The following is a 16,277-nucleotide window of genomic DNA, read 5'->3' on the forward strand; positions in this document are numbered from 1 at the left end:
ATTCTTGGTTTATTTTCAATGTACTATCTATATATTAGAGTAAAAAATGGGCATGTATAACCCCTGATGAAATGTATATTGAGCTTTATTATTTTGTACTTGAGATAAGTTTAGCAAAATAGTTCCACATGTGAAAATATTTTTCATAGTATGTTTTATGAGGCAGCAATTGCAAGATTGCAAAAACTCAAAGCCATAAGTGCATGAATTGTTACATGATTTTATCAGTGTGGTAAATTTTCTAAAAATATATCCTCGACATACACTAGAGAATCATTATAATACTTTCTGATAAAATGGACATACACCAAGGAAACCTTTAAAAGGGGTTCTCTATTTTTCAAAAGTGAAAGTGCTTTAAAAAGTTTCCACAATTAAAGATACTGTAAGTTTTGTGTGTGTGTATTTCAAATATGCTAAAAATATTAAAATTGACAAATGACCAAATGTTTTTGGTAAGTTACATCAGTAATCATTTGGTCAACAATGTCACTGCTTTAGAGTCCAGAGTATACTTCCAACAACAAATTATAGGACTCAAGGAACAAACATATTTTTTTTTATTTTTTGTTTATTTTTAAGAGAGAGACAGAGTGTGAGTTGGGGAGAGGCAGAGAGAGAGAGGGAGACACAGAATCTGAGGCAGGCTCCAGGCTCCAAGCTGTCAGCACAGAGCCCGACAACTTGGGACTCGAACTCACTAACTCGAACTCACTAACTGCAAGATCATGACCAGGAAGCCCAACTGGCTGAGCTACCCAGCTGCCCCCAGACTAGCATATGCTTGAAGGGAAATGGGGATCTCAAGCTGTGGTTCTGATTGACTGATTATGGTGATTATGCTTCAGCTATTTTCCCCTCAGATCAGGCTGACATCCTTCATAGGAGCCTTTACTAGAATAACTTAAGAACATAGAACCTGAACCAGAGGGCATGTATTTAGGTACCATCTCTGACATTTACTCTTGGTGTATCTCAGGCCAATTAGTTTACATATGTGTATCTTAATGTCACCACCTGCAAACTGGGTAATAAATATTACTACTTAGTAATTAGAAGAGCGCCTACTGTACAAACAACATTCAATAGCTAGGTATAACATCATCCAAGATGTCACAAATTAGTATATTTTTTATTTTCAAATATTAAACTTTAGGTAAATACCACTCTTGATCCCCGACATAATGAAGTGGATTATTTCTCACAAAAAGAGAGAAAAAAAATCCACCCAAGCCTTAGATTTTTGCCCCAATTTATCCTCTGAATTAGAGAAATTGATTTTTGATAGCACTGTCATAGAAATCATTTATTGTGTCACAGGGGATTCATGGAACAGTTCAGTTTCTAGAGCTACTAGAGATCTGAAATTGCAAGTCACTGTGGCTATAATAGAATACCTGGAAAACCCTTGGCCTATTTTCATTATCAGAGTCCTCTACATGTATCAATTATAATAGAATTCAGATAATCCCATAATAGTCTGAAGAAAATACAACATTTACTATCACTAGAGCCCATTAGATAAAGATGATTTTGTCTATTGCAGGGTTTTGCTTCCAACCTTAACCCATCATACAAGAATGCTGCCATTCTGATGGAACTTAAACCTTGCCCCTGATCTCCAACTTCAAGTGTTGTTTTGGTTATATATTCACTCACAAATATGTATGTAACAATATTTGGCATGAAAAGATACTATAAAATAAGGAGAATAGAAAGGTATACCGAAGACTCTGAAGAAGGTAAATAGTCCCCTAGGCTGTTTTGTATAAGAATCTTTATGGAATTAATAGACATCACAAATAAAAGGTAAGCACGCACAGACAATGAAATAGTAGAAGAGATGCATAAAGAGAGATCAAAATTAAGTGAAAAGTTAACTGGGTAAGTTTAATGAAGAATATAGAACATGGAAATATTGCAAGGAATTTAAAATGCATTATCCTATTTAAAATGCATGAGGGAGGGGCACCTGGGTGGCTCAGTCGGTTGAATGTCCGACTTCGGCTAGCTCAAGATCTCACAGTTCGTGGGTTCGAGCCTGGTGTCGGGCTCTGTGCTGACAGCTTGGAGCCTGGAGCCTACTTCAGATTCTGTGTCTCCCTCTCTCTCTGCTCCTCCCCTGCTCACACACTGTCCCTCTCTCTCTCTCTCAAAAATAAATGAAGATTAAAACAAAAGAATTTTTTAAATGCACAAGGGAAGCAACATATAACAGATGTTACCAAAAATCTTACCAGTGATGTAAGCCAGGGAAAATAGAAAAATATTCAAATAATGAAAATATTAAAAGATAATTATGGAGGGCAAATAATGGAGACCTATGCTCAGCATTTCAGGCGTATCTGAGGAATAAATAAAAATATTTTAAAGAAGAGCATCTTAAAATCTCTAATCAGTAGGCAATTATAAAGATTTGTTTCAAGTTGCTTTGTATTAATCCCCAGTTTAAATGCATTGTGGAAAAGATATGAATTATGCATTTCAACATTATTGAATCATACAGGTTCAGTTTAAGGCCTCATATATGGGCAATTTATGGAAACATTATGAGGAATGAAAAGAGGGCTAATAATGGTGGCCAACCTTTATGCAAGACTTACCATGTGTCCGATGTTGTTCTAAGTGCTTTACACATATTGATATATTTAATTTCAAAACAACCCTAATCCTCAAAATAACCTACATTTCAGATGAGGAAACTAAATAAAAAAGATAACAAACTTGAATAAGGTCTACTCAGCTAATAAGAGGAGAAAGTTTGCTTGCATCTGGCCTCTTGTCAACAACATGTATCTTCCTGATCAGAATACCCACAAGAAGCTATCTCGGGGCATGGATTTTTTTTGTTCTATCCCCCCAGTATGAAGAATGTCTGATACTGTTGGTAGAGTGTGTAGAGAAAGTGGACCCTCTTACACTGTGGGTGGGGATGCAAAATGGTGCAGCCACTCTGGATAACAGTATGGAGTTTCCTCAAAAAGTTAAAAATAGAACTGCCTGATGACCCAGCAACTGCACTATTAGATATTTACCCAAAGGATACAAAAATACTGATTCACAGGGGCACATGCACTCCAATGTTTACAGCAGCATTATCAACAGAAGCCTAATTGTGGAAAGAGCCCAAATGTCCATCACCTGATGAATGGATAAAGATGTGGTACGTGTGTGTGTGTGTGTGTGTGTGTGTGTGTGTGTATGTGTGTTCCATCATATATATAAATATTCAAATATAGATATAAAGATAGATAGATAGATAGATAGATAATGGAATATTAGCCATAAAAAAGAATGATATCTTGCCATTTGCAAGGACTCAGATGGAACCAGAGTATATCATGCTGAGCAAAATAAGTCAGAGAAAAATACAATAGGATTTCACTTATTTGGAATTTAAGAAATGAAACAGATGTACACAGGAAGGGAAAAGAGAGAGGCAAACCATAAAAAAGATTCTTAATTACGGAGAGCAAACTGAGGGTTGCTGGGGGGAGGTGGGTGAGGGGAAAGGTTGACTGGGTGATGGGTATCAAGAAGGGCATCTATTGTAATGAGCACTGGATGTTATATGTAAGTGATGAATCACTAAATTTTACTCCTGAAAGTAATATCGCACTATATTACCTCACTAGAATTTAAATACAAAATTGAAACACAGAAAAAAGAGTGTCTAATACATAATAAACAATAAATTTTTAAAATACATATTTTACATCAGCCTCATTATTCATATTTTAAACAATTTTATTTGTCTAATTAGGAATGTTAAAACATTTAAAGACTACCCCTGGGGAGCACCTGGGTGGCTTAGTCGGTTAAGTGGCCAGCTTTGGCTCAGGTCATGCTCTCATGGCTCATGAGTTCGAGTCTCTCCTAGGGCCCTGTGCTGACAGGTCGGAACCTAGAGCCTGCATCAGATTCTCTCTCTCTCTCTCTCTCTCTCTCTCTCTCTCTGCCCCTCCCCAGCTCATACTTTGTCTCTGTCTCTCTCAAAAATAAATAAATATTAAAAAATTATTGAAAAAATTAAAATCTGTACCCCTGACATATTCCCTCTACCTTTGAACATATTTTATTTTGCATATTTGGTGGTTTAACAAAAGACATGAAAAATCATGACTATAAATGTTCCACAGATTATTCCTTTCATCAAAGAAATTACTGTCCCAAAATTTAATTTTAGAGATATAAATTGCCATCTTTGCTTTTATCCTAACACCATCTTAATTATAATTTATCTTAGTCCATGCTTTCATTGTTAACCTTTTCTCAATTTTTGCACGTTTTCTAAAAAAAATATATTGTTGTACTTTGTATAGCCTTGGTTTTAACCATTTAATGCACATTTGTTAATATATTGGTTTATTTGCTATGTTTTCCTTTTTTTTTTACTATTGAAGTGCATTTTCATTTAACTAATAGTTATCTTAAAGTAAAAAATACAAATGAAAATGTTTCTACAATTGTCAAAGTTAAGAACAAAAATATATTTGTTTGCTTTTTCCCAAAAAGAATTTAGCATAATTGAACAATTCTATTTCCCCGTCTCTACTTCCCACCATTGTCAAAGCACTGAGGTTATAACTTGAAATACTAATATTATGTTTGGTTTTGTCCAGAAATTTATAAATCGTAAGTCTTTTCTTTAGGCATCTATATTGTTCTAGAATTATTCATCTACTCTATCAGGGCTGCAAAAACAAAGTAGATATTCATATATGTATTACACACACACACTTACATACTGGGTCATGACACCGAGATTCTGTCAGTCAAAAGAGTCCCCACAAAAGAAAAAAAAGCAAGTTTATGCCAAACTAAAGGTTAGAAAGAAATATATGGAAGAAGAGAGTTCTTTTCTTTGCTCAGAGAGGACTGGAGAAGAGTCAGCATCATTGGTAGCAAGAAGAGTATTGCCAACTGACTTTGAAGCAAGACAAGGGTTAAAGACCAGAGGTCTGACACAGGGAAGTTATTTATTTATTCAAGGAATTTCCTTCTAATGTTTAAATGTGACTTTATTTTCCCATTCACCTATCTTTTTTACTCCTCTATAACATAATTACTAAATTATCGCTTCACTTTCTACACAGTGTAGTTGTTACATCCCTCACTTTTAATTTTTTTCCTTTATATTTTTCAACTTAAAAAAAAAAGAAATATTGGTCATTACTCAAAAAAGTGACTCTAACATTGTCATGCAGAGTTAGACAAAGGACAAAAGGCTTCAGAAATCAAATAAGCAGTAGTAAATTGGAAACAAAAATCAAGAAGTGAAGGAAAGTATTTTCAAGCTGGGTTAGAGTAAGGAGTCTCATCTACCCAGATCAAGCATTAAAAGATGAAAGTGAGATAAAATAATTGGCTAAAGTTGAAACTTGATATACGTCCATGGAATGTGGGATATTGAATTTTAAAAGTGAAACCTTCTGTGGGGCGCCTGGGTGGCTCAGTGGTTAAGCGTCCAACTTTGGCTCAGATCATGATCTCGCAGTTTGTGAGTTCGAGCCCCGCATTGGGCTCTGTGCTGACAGCTCAGAGCCTGGAGCCCACTTTAGATTCTGTGTCTCCTTCTCTCTCTGCCCTCCTCCCCCACTCACGCTCTGTCTCTCTCTGTCTTTCAATAATAATAAACGTTAAAAAAATAAAAATAAAAAAATAAAAGTGAAACCTTCTAAAATGGAAGGTTAGGATTATGGCCCAACATGAATATGGCAGACAAAGCTGAAGCTTACATTCAAAGTGTTTAGTAGTGTCTTGAGCAAAATATTTTTGCACATATTCAGCATACAGCTTCCAATATTCATGTAGAAATTTCGTCTTATCCATGCGTCTTTAGATTTACTTACCTTAATTTAATGCAAATGAATCTGTACCCCAGATATATATTGAAATATGTGATGAATAATACATAATAGAATAGATTATAACACACATAAACACATATATATGTGTCCTTCCCATAGTATTAAGTACACCAATTGTGTTTAAGAACAGGTTGTAAGTTTTAATATTTTAAATATCTCTAATATTTTTAAAAATCTCACATAATTTCTTATCCTAGCATGCTTATTTTTTGCATTATAAATTTGTAATTAAGTTTAGAAAGAGGCTATAATTTGAAGTATATAGAGAATATTATTTCAAGTAATTTTATAATTCAGAATATTTATTAAATGTATACAAGTTTAGTGAGGGAATATAATTTTTGAGAATTGTTTATACACCATGTCAGAAATTTAACCTCTTGAAATAATCAAACACACTGAATTCACAATTGTAGTTAACAATATTTAACTCATGTAATTTATCAATTCACTTTTGCTTACTCACAAACATCACTAAAACAATTTTCTGTCACCATTTACTTCCAAATTGTATCCCTTTTTTTTTCTTTTTCTTATCCTAAAATTTTCTTTCCCTTCTCATTGTCAAACTTTTCTCATTTGGCTTCTGGGAATAATAGTTGCTTGTTTTTTTTTTTTCTTCTCCTAGACTTCTAAACTTTTAACCTCCGTGCATTCAGAGGTATATTCAGAATTCTCCTTTCTATTTATACTTACATTCTCGATGATCTCTGTATGATCTTTGGCTAATATCCTAACTTTTTTGTGCTTTGGCTTCCCCTCTGTAAATTGGGGTAACTGTACCAATCTCATAGAATTCTGTGGACTAGAGGAATTAATACACAATTAGAAAAATGATTAGAATATATCTGTTTACTATGAGCCATGTCTCTGTTCTGCTATTATTACTATTGAGTCATCAGTCATCCGTCTCATGGCTTTAAATGCCTTTTAGAGACTGATCACTTCCAAATGCAGGTCTCCAGCTCAGACCTCTTCCCAACTGGACTCACACATGTGAATGCATCTTACCTGTGGGGCATATGTTCCAAGACCCCCAATGGATGCCTGAAACCACAGAGAATACCAAAACCTATACCTACTATGTTTTTTCCTATCCATACATATCTACAATAAAGCTTAATTTATGTTAGGCACAGTACAAGATTACCAACAACAATAATTAAACAGAACAATTATAACCACATATTATAATAACATTTATATGAATGTGGTCTCTCTCACTCAAAATATCTTATTACTGTACTCACCCTTCTTCTTCTTGTGATGATGTGAGATGATAAAATAACTAGGTGATGAGATGAAGTGAGGTGAATGACGCAGGCACTGTAATTCAGCATTAGGTTACTATTGACCTTCTGAGGATAGGTCAAAAGGAGGTTCCTGGACTTCCAGACCAGAGTAAACCACAGGTAACTGAAATTGCAGAAAGCAAAATTGTGGATAAAGGGAAACTGCTGTATTTCAATTTGGGTGTTGTCTCAGTCTGTTCAGGCTACTATGACAAAGTACCATAAATGGGGTAACGTATAAACAACAGAAATTTATTTCTCACAGTTCTAGAGGCTGGAAGTCTATTGAGACCTACCATCTATTCATATTCAAATTTTATCCTTTGTTGCAGGAGTGACTTTGTGGTTGACACATTGTAATTTTTTAACATACTTTCCCTTTCTTTTAAGTATGGAATAGATCCCTTCATTCCCCTACCCTTTTGTCCCACAGATGACTCTTTATAAAACAACTGTCCTGGTTATCTCAAATAGCTAATGTTATAGGGAAAAATTAGTATAATACTCCTGAAATCCTGGATCAGGAAATTCGAACGGGAGGTAATCTTGCTATCACAGTATGGAATTCCAATTTTTAATTCTTAATTTTTTGTTAAAAGATGGAATAACCCTAAAAGAAAAGTGACCAATTGCAATAATAAATCCTTAGAAATGATCTTTCAAATGTTTATAGGCTGTTAAGTTCTTTGGTTGTAACCCCATTATTTGAAATCCTACACATAACTTAAGGTTCTTCTACCCAATGCATTATATTCTCCATATTCTTATACCATTTTCTGTAAACATTTTTGCCAGAAAAGTGATGTAATTTTCCGGTACTATGAAAATTCACACAAATATGAGAAGTCATGTCAGATGGCAGACTATGAGAAGTCATGTCACATCTAGGGATAGAACTTTCACACTCCCTAAAGTTCATAAACCATTCCTTCAAATCCTATCCTAAAATTATTGTCAGAACAGTACACAATGAGCAAATGGCCATTTATCATTTTCAAGCTAGATGGAGTTTTCAGATTATCTGTTCATCCTCCTTATTTTAGTGACCATATATTAAAAATGTGTAAAATCTTCCAAAAATATCAGTTTTATTCTGTAGTTGGTATTACTCTACATTTTTGCTGAAAATGACATATGCATTCCAAAAAAAATCTATTACTGTGGAAGTGGTGGTTTATTTTTTCCCTCATAGACCAAACAGAGTATTTGAAACATTTTGCCTTATGCATATCTCTTTGGACAGAGATGAAGTTGAGAAGAAAATAGATAATAACGAAGAACCAGATATATTTCCTGATCAAACAAGAGGAATAGAGAATAACAAATGTCTTTATGTAACATAGACTTTTATATTCTTCTTAATAATTTATGCTCTGAAATAATCCTGCAGATATTCAAGAAACGTGTTCACTAATTTGGTCACTCACTTATATTTTTAAAAAGAAAAGAGCCCTAATGTTTTTTAAATTGATTACACTCAGAATTTTTCAGCATCTCCGAGTGCTTTCTGAATGAGGAATTTTAGTTCCAAAGATTGTTGACAGAACTGACTTAAGTACATCGGCTCATGCATGATATGTTGTCTCTTCTTTGGAACTGTTCATATTGTTTTTCTTCCTCTTGTGGATGTTTATTTGAAGGATGAATAGGTCATTCTTAGCAGGAGAGCTCTTCACGTGACTGCCAGATACTGAAGACAGATGAGTCAGTTCCACACAGACTACAAATTATGCATGCTGGATAAATCTATATTCATATTCGCATTTGACCTAAGCTTCAACTTTAAAAATAGATTTAACAGAAATTATACGGAAATTTCAAAAATTGTTTTGCTAGGAAGCAAACAAGTTATGCAATACAATTTAAAAAAAGAATGTTCCCTCTGCTAGAAAGAGATCACATTAGCAGTGAAATACTATATGTCAGTCTGAGCTTAAGCCCAAATTCAAGAACATATTGTACACAAAACTTCTGAAATCTATTTATCTGCTGTGTGATTGATAGCTATTGCTGCAGTTCGGAGACCTTCGGGCTTTACCGCCTTTCCACTGTTTGTCATTATAGAATATTCTTTGAATGGAAAGTTATGTCGTTTTCAGGGCCAGTGGAAAATAGGCCAGAATGTGGAGGTGCTAGTTTAAGAACATTGATTTAGTAGGCAAGGAGCTGGCTTCAAATCCTACTCCAGCCACTTAGATCATATGTGCAAATGATCGTAAGAATTGCCTCAGTTTACCCATCTGTAAAATGACTAATAATGACCCCTACTTCGTAGGACAAACCTCAGGTGTGCCCTACCTGACATAAATTGTAAGAGACTTAGCACACTGTCTAGTAATACTTAAGAAAGGTTAGCTTTGTTTTTAATTAGATCTTTTTGTATCCCCTATTGCACAGTAAGTGTAAGTATGATTTTCTAAAAGTTTATTATGTGCTCCAAGATCTCAGAAATATTTGTCCTACCTCTTTTCCTGGTATACACAAACTGGAAAACTTAGCCTGCTTTTAACAAGGAGCTGCACCCAATTTAAGAAACAAAGAAAACGAAACAAAACAAAGAGAAATCTGCAGCGAGCAGGCATACAACGGTGGATACTGACTCCGATCTGAATTCCTTCTTCCTTGGTAAAGCGAAAGGAGTTACTGGAGTACGGACTGAAAATATCTCAATTTGGAAATGCAACCATTTCCTTTTCTTTCCTTTTCTTTTTTTTTTAAGTAGTGTGAGTCTTCATTATTTTCTTCTGAAATCTTGGATTTCAGAGGATAAACTTATTTGAGCTTTCAAAAACAAAAGATCTATAGAAGAATGGGTGAATTTGGAGATTATACATATTTTAAATAAATTGATAATAATAACCAGTATTTTAGAGAGTTCCACACACTTAATTCTCATAGAAGTTCTATGAATTAGGTATAGTCTTTCTAGTTTCACAAATTAAAAAACTGATACCCAATAGTTCAAGGGTTTTTTTTTCAGGTTTTCATAAGTTGTAGGTGAAGAATTCAGAATTAGAACGTGGATGTGACCCACTGACCAAAAAATATTGCTTTGTGGTAGTAGAAAAGCAAGTGTTAATCAAAACGCAGAGCCTGACCTTTCTTTCTGGAACTCTATAGATGAATCTGAGCAGGAACTAAGGCTATTTACTAGTTCCATCTTTTTTGGCTGGGAAATATTAAATAACCCAAGAACTCACCCAAAGGTGTGTATATTACAGGAAAGATATTGAGTTTAGCATATGGCTTTCAGATATTATCTTCTGAACTGTCCCTGAGAGTTATGGAGGCCAGTACCCCTGAAGACATAGGTCTTTCTAACATCAGTAATCAGAAAAAGATGCATGCCTTCAGAGGTAACAAAAAGCATCCCAAAATCTGTATCTAAGATCATTTATCCTAGAACTTTGTGTTCCTGAGTAGATTTTGAGGATACTCATATTAGTAGGGGAGAGATCACAGTGGTAACACAGGAGGGACTTTATAGAGAACATCATAATGCTCTAGAACCAAATAAGTATTTTTAGTCAGCTTATCATGATATATGCCATTGCTTTCTGTTATCTGTTACAAGTACTGGCGTTTAAATATTACAGACAGGATTCAGATGGGCTACAGAAAGACATTTTTCAAAAGTCATCAGTTCATGCCTGGGTCAAGAAAATGGCAAGAATTTTCCTTTTACAACCCAAAGTAGAAAATCTGAAGTTGACTTTCTAAATAGATTAAAAACCACTTCAACTACACCAAAGGCATACAGAATGAAATAATCAACACCTATGTATCTGCTCTCCAGCTTATGAAAAGGCATTACAAAAGGCAATGAAAACCAGTGTCAGCCCCTCCATCAACCTGCTTCCCTATTACAAGCTAACCACTATGCTGAATTTGATACTTAATTCTATGTACATAATTTCACCTTACTGAAGTTATTTATGTTCTTAAGACAAAATACCATTAATCAAATTGCATAATTTTAAAACTTATACAAACTACATTATACTCTCCATATTCTTATACCATTTTTCACTCAAATTTATGTTTTTGAGATTTATCCATGTTGATACATGTAACTCTAGTTCATTCACTTCTACATATTACACACCACTGCATGGATAAAAAAATGTCTTGATTTTTGCAAGCATTTCAATATTTTCTAATTTCTTCCTTTACAAACGTCACTGCTCTGAACATTTTACACATCTCAATATGCACAAGATTTAGAGTATAACTGAGTGGAATGGAAAGGGCATCACCACCTTCATATGCACTATTTCCTAAATTGGTCTTTCCAAGTGATTAAAGCAATTAACATTCGCATGTGTAACAAAAAGTTTTCTGTAAAACTAGACCATTAATTTCATGAGCATGAAAAGTTTCTTATTTTTACTATACTTTGGATTTTCCTGATTATTATCGAAACTTCATTTCATATTTTATTGGCTAATCAGGTTTCTCCTCGCTGAGTTGTCTCAATATTATTTACTTATCTTGCTATTTATAGACTGGATAGTTTTATAATGATGTTAAAGTGACCCTAATATAATCTGCACTAATGTTATGAGAGTTATAAACATTGTAGATTTCCTATCCCACCTGTAACATGGTCGTTTTCCTATGTTGCACAAGAATTTCATTTTCTTTTATTTATTTTTTTAGGATTTTAAATTTTAATGCGTTAAGGATAATTTGTGTATTGTTTGCAATATATTTCTTCACCAATGGCCATTAAAAAAAGAGGATTCTCTTATACTTACACATTTATCTTTATATGTTGCGTAAATTGGGGGGTTCAATTTCATTTGTTCATAGAGAACCAACTGTTCAGGTCTTTTAATTTTGTATCTGTCATTTCCTTAGCTCTCTCATGTTGTATTTTCATGTATGACAGACTGGTATCGATACTCTGTTTAGTTCCACTGGTCTTTATCCATGAGCTGACTAAACAACGTCTTGGTTGCATAACTTTATAAGATGGTTTGATACCTGAGGAGTAGTTCCCACACAACTTCTTATTCCTCAAAATATTCTCAGCTATTCAAAGTCCATAACCTCCCAATTCAAATTTAGAATTAATCGCAAATTCGAGATTGGTCAGATTCCTAAACCTAAAGATAACTTGAAAAAAATTAATAATCTTAACATTTCGCTCCTTCTATCCATGAACATTATATAACTTTTCTTTTTTTACAAATTTCTCCAAAATTTAATGAAAGACTTTAATAAAAAATTCTGAATTTTCACCATGTTTCTTCACTTTTAATGTAATTCAGTTATAAATACCTATCATTGCTTTATTGTAAGTTATTAGTTTTTAAATCTATCATCTGCTGCTGAACTATAGAAATGGAATTTGACAGTTATATACTAATCTTACATGAAACTTTGCTGAACTCCATTAATTCTAATAAATTATCTATATATAATCTATATTTAACTATGGAGTTGGAGATATCTTTTTTTGCTTGTTTGTTTATCCAAAGTCACAATTTAATTCATGTTAGAGGGGCGCCTGGGTGGCGCAGTCGGTTAAGCATCAGTCTTCAGCTCAGGTCACAATCTCGCGGTCCGTGAGTTCGAGCCCCGCGTCAGGCTCTGGGCTGATGGCTCAGAGGCTGGAGCCTGTTTCCGATTCTGTGTCTCCCTCTCTCTCTCTGCCCCTCCCCCGTTCATGCTCTGTCTCTCTCTGTCCCAAAAATAAATAAACATTAAAAAAAATTTTTTTTAATTCGTGTTAGAATAGAATTTCCATCTAGGTTTTTATAACTAAAAAGCCAGTGCTCTTTATCTATTGTATACCCATCTTTTTTTTTTTTTATTAAGGATAATTGGAAAATTAGATTTGAGGCACTATTTCTGGATTGAAAAAAAATGATTTCTTCTATTGAGAATTTGTTGGAAAATGTATAAATAGAATTTGTGAGCTATACATTATTCTACTTTAAATCCCAACTTTAATGTAAAATATGTAGTAGTTAACTAAAATTGTTCTTCAGATAACAAAAATTATTTATACTGTTTTTCTTTTAGGGAAAGAATTGCACAATGTAGAGACTGATTTTATTCTGAAGAAACTTTCACTCTGACTGTACTAAGTTTCAGATTAATCACTCTTCGGTTTATATATTTTTAATGTGAAATACTTTCTTTTTTAATTTTTTAAATGTTTATGTATTTTTGGGAGAGGGAGAGAGAGAGAGAGAGAGAGAGAGAGAGAGAGAGAGAGAGCATGGGCAGGGCAGGGGAAGAGAGAGGGGGAGACACAGAATCCAAAGCAGGGATGCGGGCTCGAACTCACAGATTGTGAGATCCTGACCTGAGCTGAAGTGGGACGCTTAACCCACTGAGTCACCCAGATGTCCCGATGTGAAATGTTTTCTAATTTACAAGTAATTTCTATTTTATTTTAAAAAGTATGGAACGCTTCATGAATTTGCGTGTCATCCTTGCGCAGGGGCTATGCTAATCTTCTCTGTATCGTTCCAATTTTAGTATCCAACTGGAGTTGGATATATCTTATGTGAAATAAAGAAATGCAGTTTGTCTGTGTTTCTTTTATTTTCTTATTTTACAATTTTACTAGGCTACCTGGTAGAATGTTGAACAGATACATTGAGGGCGGGCATCCTTGTCTGATTCTCATTTTTTAAGGAAATGGTTTTAACATTTCAACTTTATTAAAGTGTTCAAAGTAGGTTTTTGATCAATATCCTGTAAGACGTTTTCTTCTATGTTTAGCTTGTTTTTTGTTGTTCTTTTTTAAATAATAAATCGGTTTTGAATTTCATTCTGCGGTTTTTCTGAGTTGCTGAGATAACCACACGCCTTTTCTTTAATTTCTTAATGTGATAAACTCATTAGTACATATTTCAAAAGGCAAGCAATCTGTGCTTTTACATTTGCTTCTATTTTACTAAATGTCCTTTATTTCTCTTTTTAAAAATTTTTCCATTGCCTCCTGTGTTCATAAATAAGAAGAGTCTATAATTTTCCTTTCTTCTATTCCCAGAAATATTTTAACATTGGCATCATCTTTTGCTTAAACTTTCGGTGAAATTCATTAACAAAACTATCTGGAGCAAATACTTTCTTTTCTTTCTCTGTTGATTCTTATATGAATTCAGATTCTTTAATATATTTGTATATATACATACGGATGTTTGCTAATTCATCTTAAGGCAAGTTTGCTTAGTTATATGTTACTAGGAAAAAGCCCATTTGTCATGTTTCTAGTTAATTATTCTAAAGTAATTACTAGTATTCACTTCTTATTATTTTACTAGTCCCATTTATAGTTTTGTCTTCATTTTATTTTTTAGTAATTTTATTACTTCTGCTTTCTCTCTCTCATTTTCTTGGTCCATCTCGCTAGGGTCTTATCAGTTCAAACACTGGCCTTACCTTCTCCACTGTATCTTTATTTTTTTTGTTTGCTTGCTTTATTTGACTACCGCTTTATCATATTACCTATTGCAAAATTTTTTTTGGTTTATTCTATAATCTTTTTCACACCTCTTAAATGTGACATTTACTTTATTTTTCTTTCTTTCTTTTTTTTCTTCTTAAGTTTAACATTCATGCCACAAATGTCACTTTCAATTTATTTCCCCTGTATCCTGCTAATTCCGTTCTAAACGATTTTCTTTAATGCTTATATCTAAGTATTTTCTAATTCTAATGTTTCTAATTTCCGTATGATTCTTTCTTTCACTCCTGATTTAATCAAAAGCATATCCTTACATTTTCAGTAATTATCAGTTATTTTTACTTCTATCTCAATCACACTGTTGCCAGAGAAAGCACTTTTCACAATAGTAATCCTTTAAAGTTTGAAACATGTCTTATGAGCTAGCATATGGTAAATTTTCTTAAAAATTCCATGTTCTGGGGCGCCTGGGTGGCTCAGTCGGTTAAGCGTCCGACTTCAGCCAGGTCACGATCTCGCAGTCCGTGAGTTCGAGTCCCGCGTCGGGCTCTGAGCTGATGGCTAAGAGCCTGGAGCCTGCTTCTGATTCTGTGTCTCCCTCTCTCTCTGCCCCTTCCCCATTCATGCTCTGTCTCTCTCTGTCTCAAAAATAAATAAAACGTTAAAAAAATTTAAAAAAAATTCCATGTTCTCATAAGAAGCATGAGAATTTCTGAATTGCTAGATTCAGGATCCAATACGTAGCCCTTAAGTCAAGCTCATCACTAATGTTATTTAAGGCATTTGTATCCTCAAAAGGCATGATTAACCTGTGACTTCAAGAAAGGTGTTAAAATCTCCCACAATATTGGTGAATTTCAAAACTCGACGTATACATGTTCAATTTTTGCTTTATATATATTTAAGGTCATGTTATTTTATAGTGAGAAATTTATTTTTTATTTTATTTATTTATTTATTTATTTATTTATTTATTTTTTGAGAGACAGAGACAGAGACAGAAAGCGAGTGTGTTGGGGGCAGAGAGAGAGGGAGACACAGAATCCAAAGCAGGCTCCAGGCTCTGAGCTGTCACCACAGAGCCCGACGTGGGGCTCGAACTCACAAGCTGTGAGATCATGACCTGAGCCTAGGTCGGACGCTCAACTGACTGAGCTACCCAGGCTCCCCTATGGTGACAAATTTAGAATTGGTGTTTCTTCCCAAAGCATTAAATTTTTAACGTATGCAGTGATCTTTATATTTAGTAAAAGTTTTGCCTTCTACTCTGTTACATGATCATCTTTTATTTAATATTATTTACAACTTAGTAATGTTATCATATTTTGATATAGTATATATTGTATATATGTATTCCTTTATCCTGTGTAAATTTTAAGTGTGTTTCATGTAAAGAACACATATTTTTAAAAATTCTATCTAAAATTTTTAAGTGGTGAATTAATTCCACTAGCATTTCCTATAATTATTGATATTTTGAATTTATGCCAATATCTTGCTTTGTTCTTGCGATTCACTCTGCCTTTTCCATATTCTTTCCCATTCCTCATTCTGGATTTTATCATTCTGAATTTGGATTTTGGATTTATCATTTTCCTTTCTCTAGTGTTCGGGATATTATATTTTATACTTTGATTATTTTAATTATTATCTCCAATTAATTAATATCCCTATTATTTTAAGCAAGTT

At 33.8% G+C, this 16,277-nt stretch overlaps 1 pseudogene; it reads right to left on the reverse strand.

Moving 5' to 3' along the window:
• Window positions 1-13,571: 13,571 nt before the first annotated feature.
• Window positions 13,572-13,672, reverse strand: LOC125166974 (uncharacterized; annotated as a pseudogene).
• Window positions 13,673-16,277: the final 2,605 nt, after the last annotated feature.

The sequence above is a fragment of the Prionailurus viverrinus genome, chromosome B2 (assembly GCF_022837055.1).
Source record: "Prionailurus viverrinus isolate Anna chromosome B2, UM_Priviv_1.0, whole genome shotgun sequence".
Classification (NCBI taxonomy): Eukaryota; Metazoa; Chordata; class Mammalia; order Carnivora; family Felidae; genus Prionailurus; species Prionailurus viverrinus.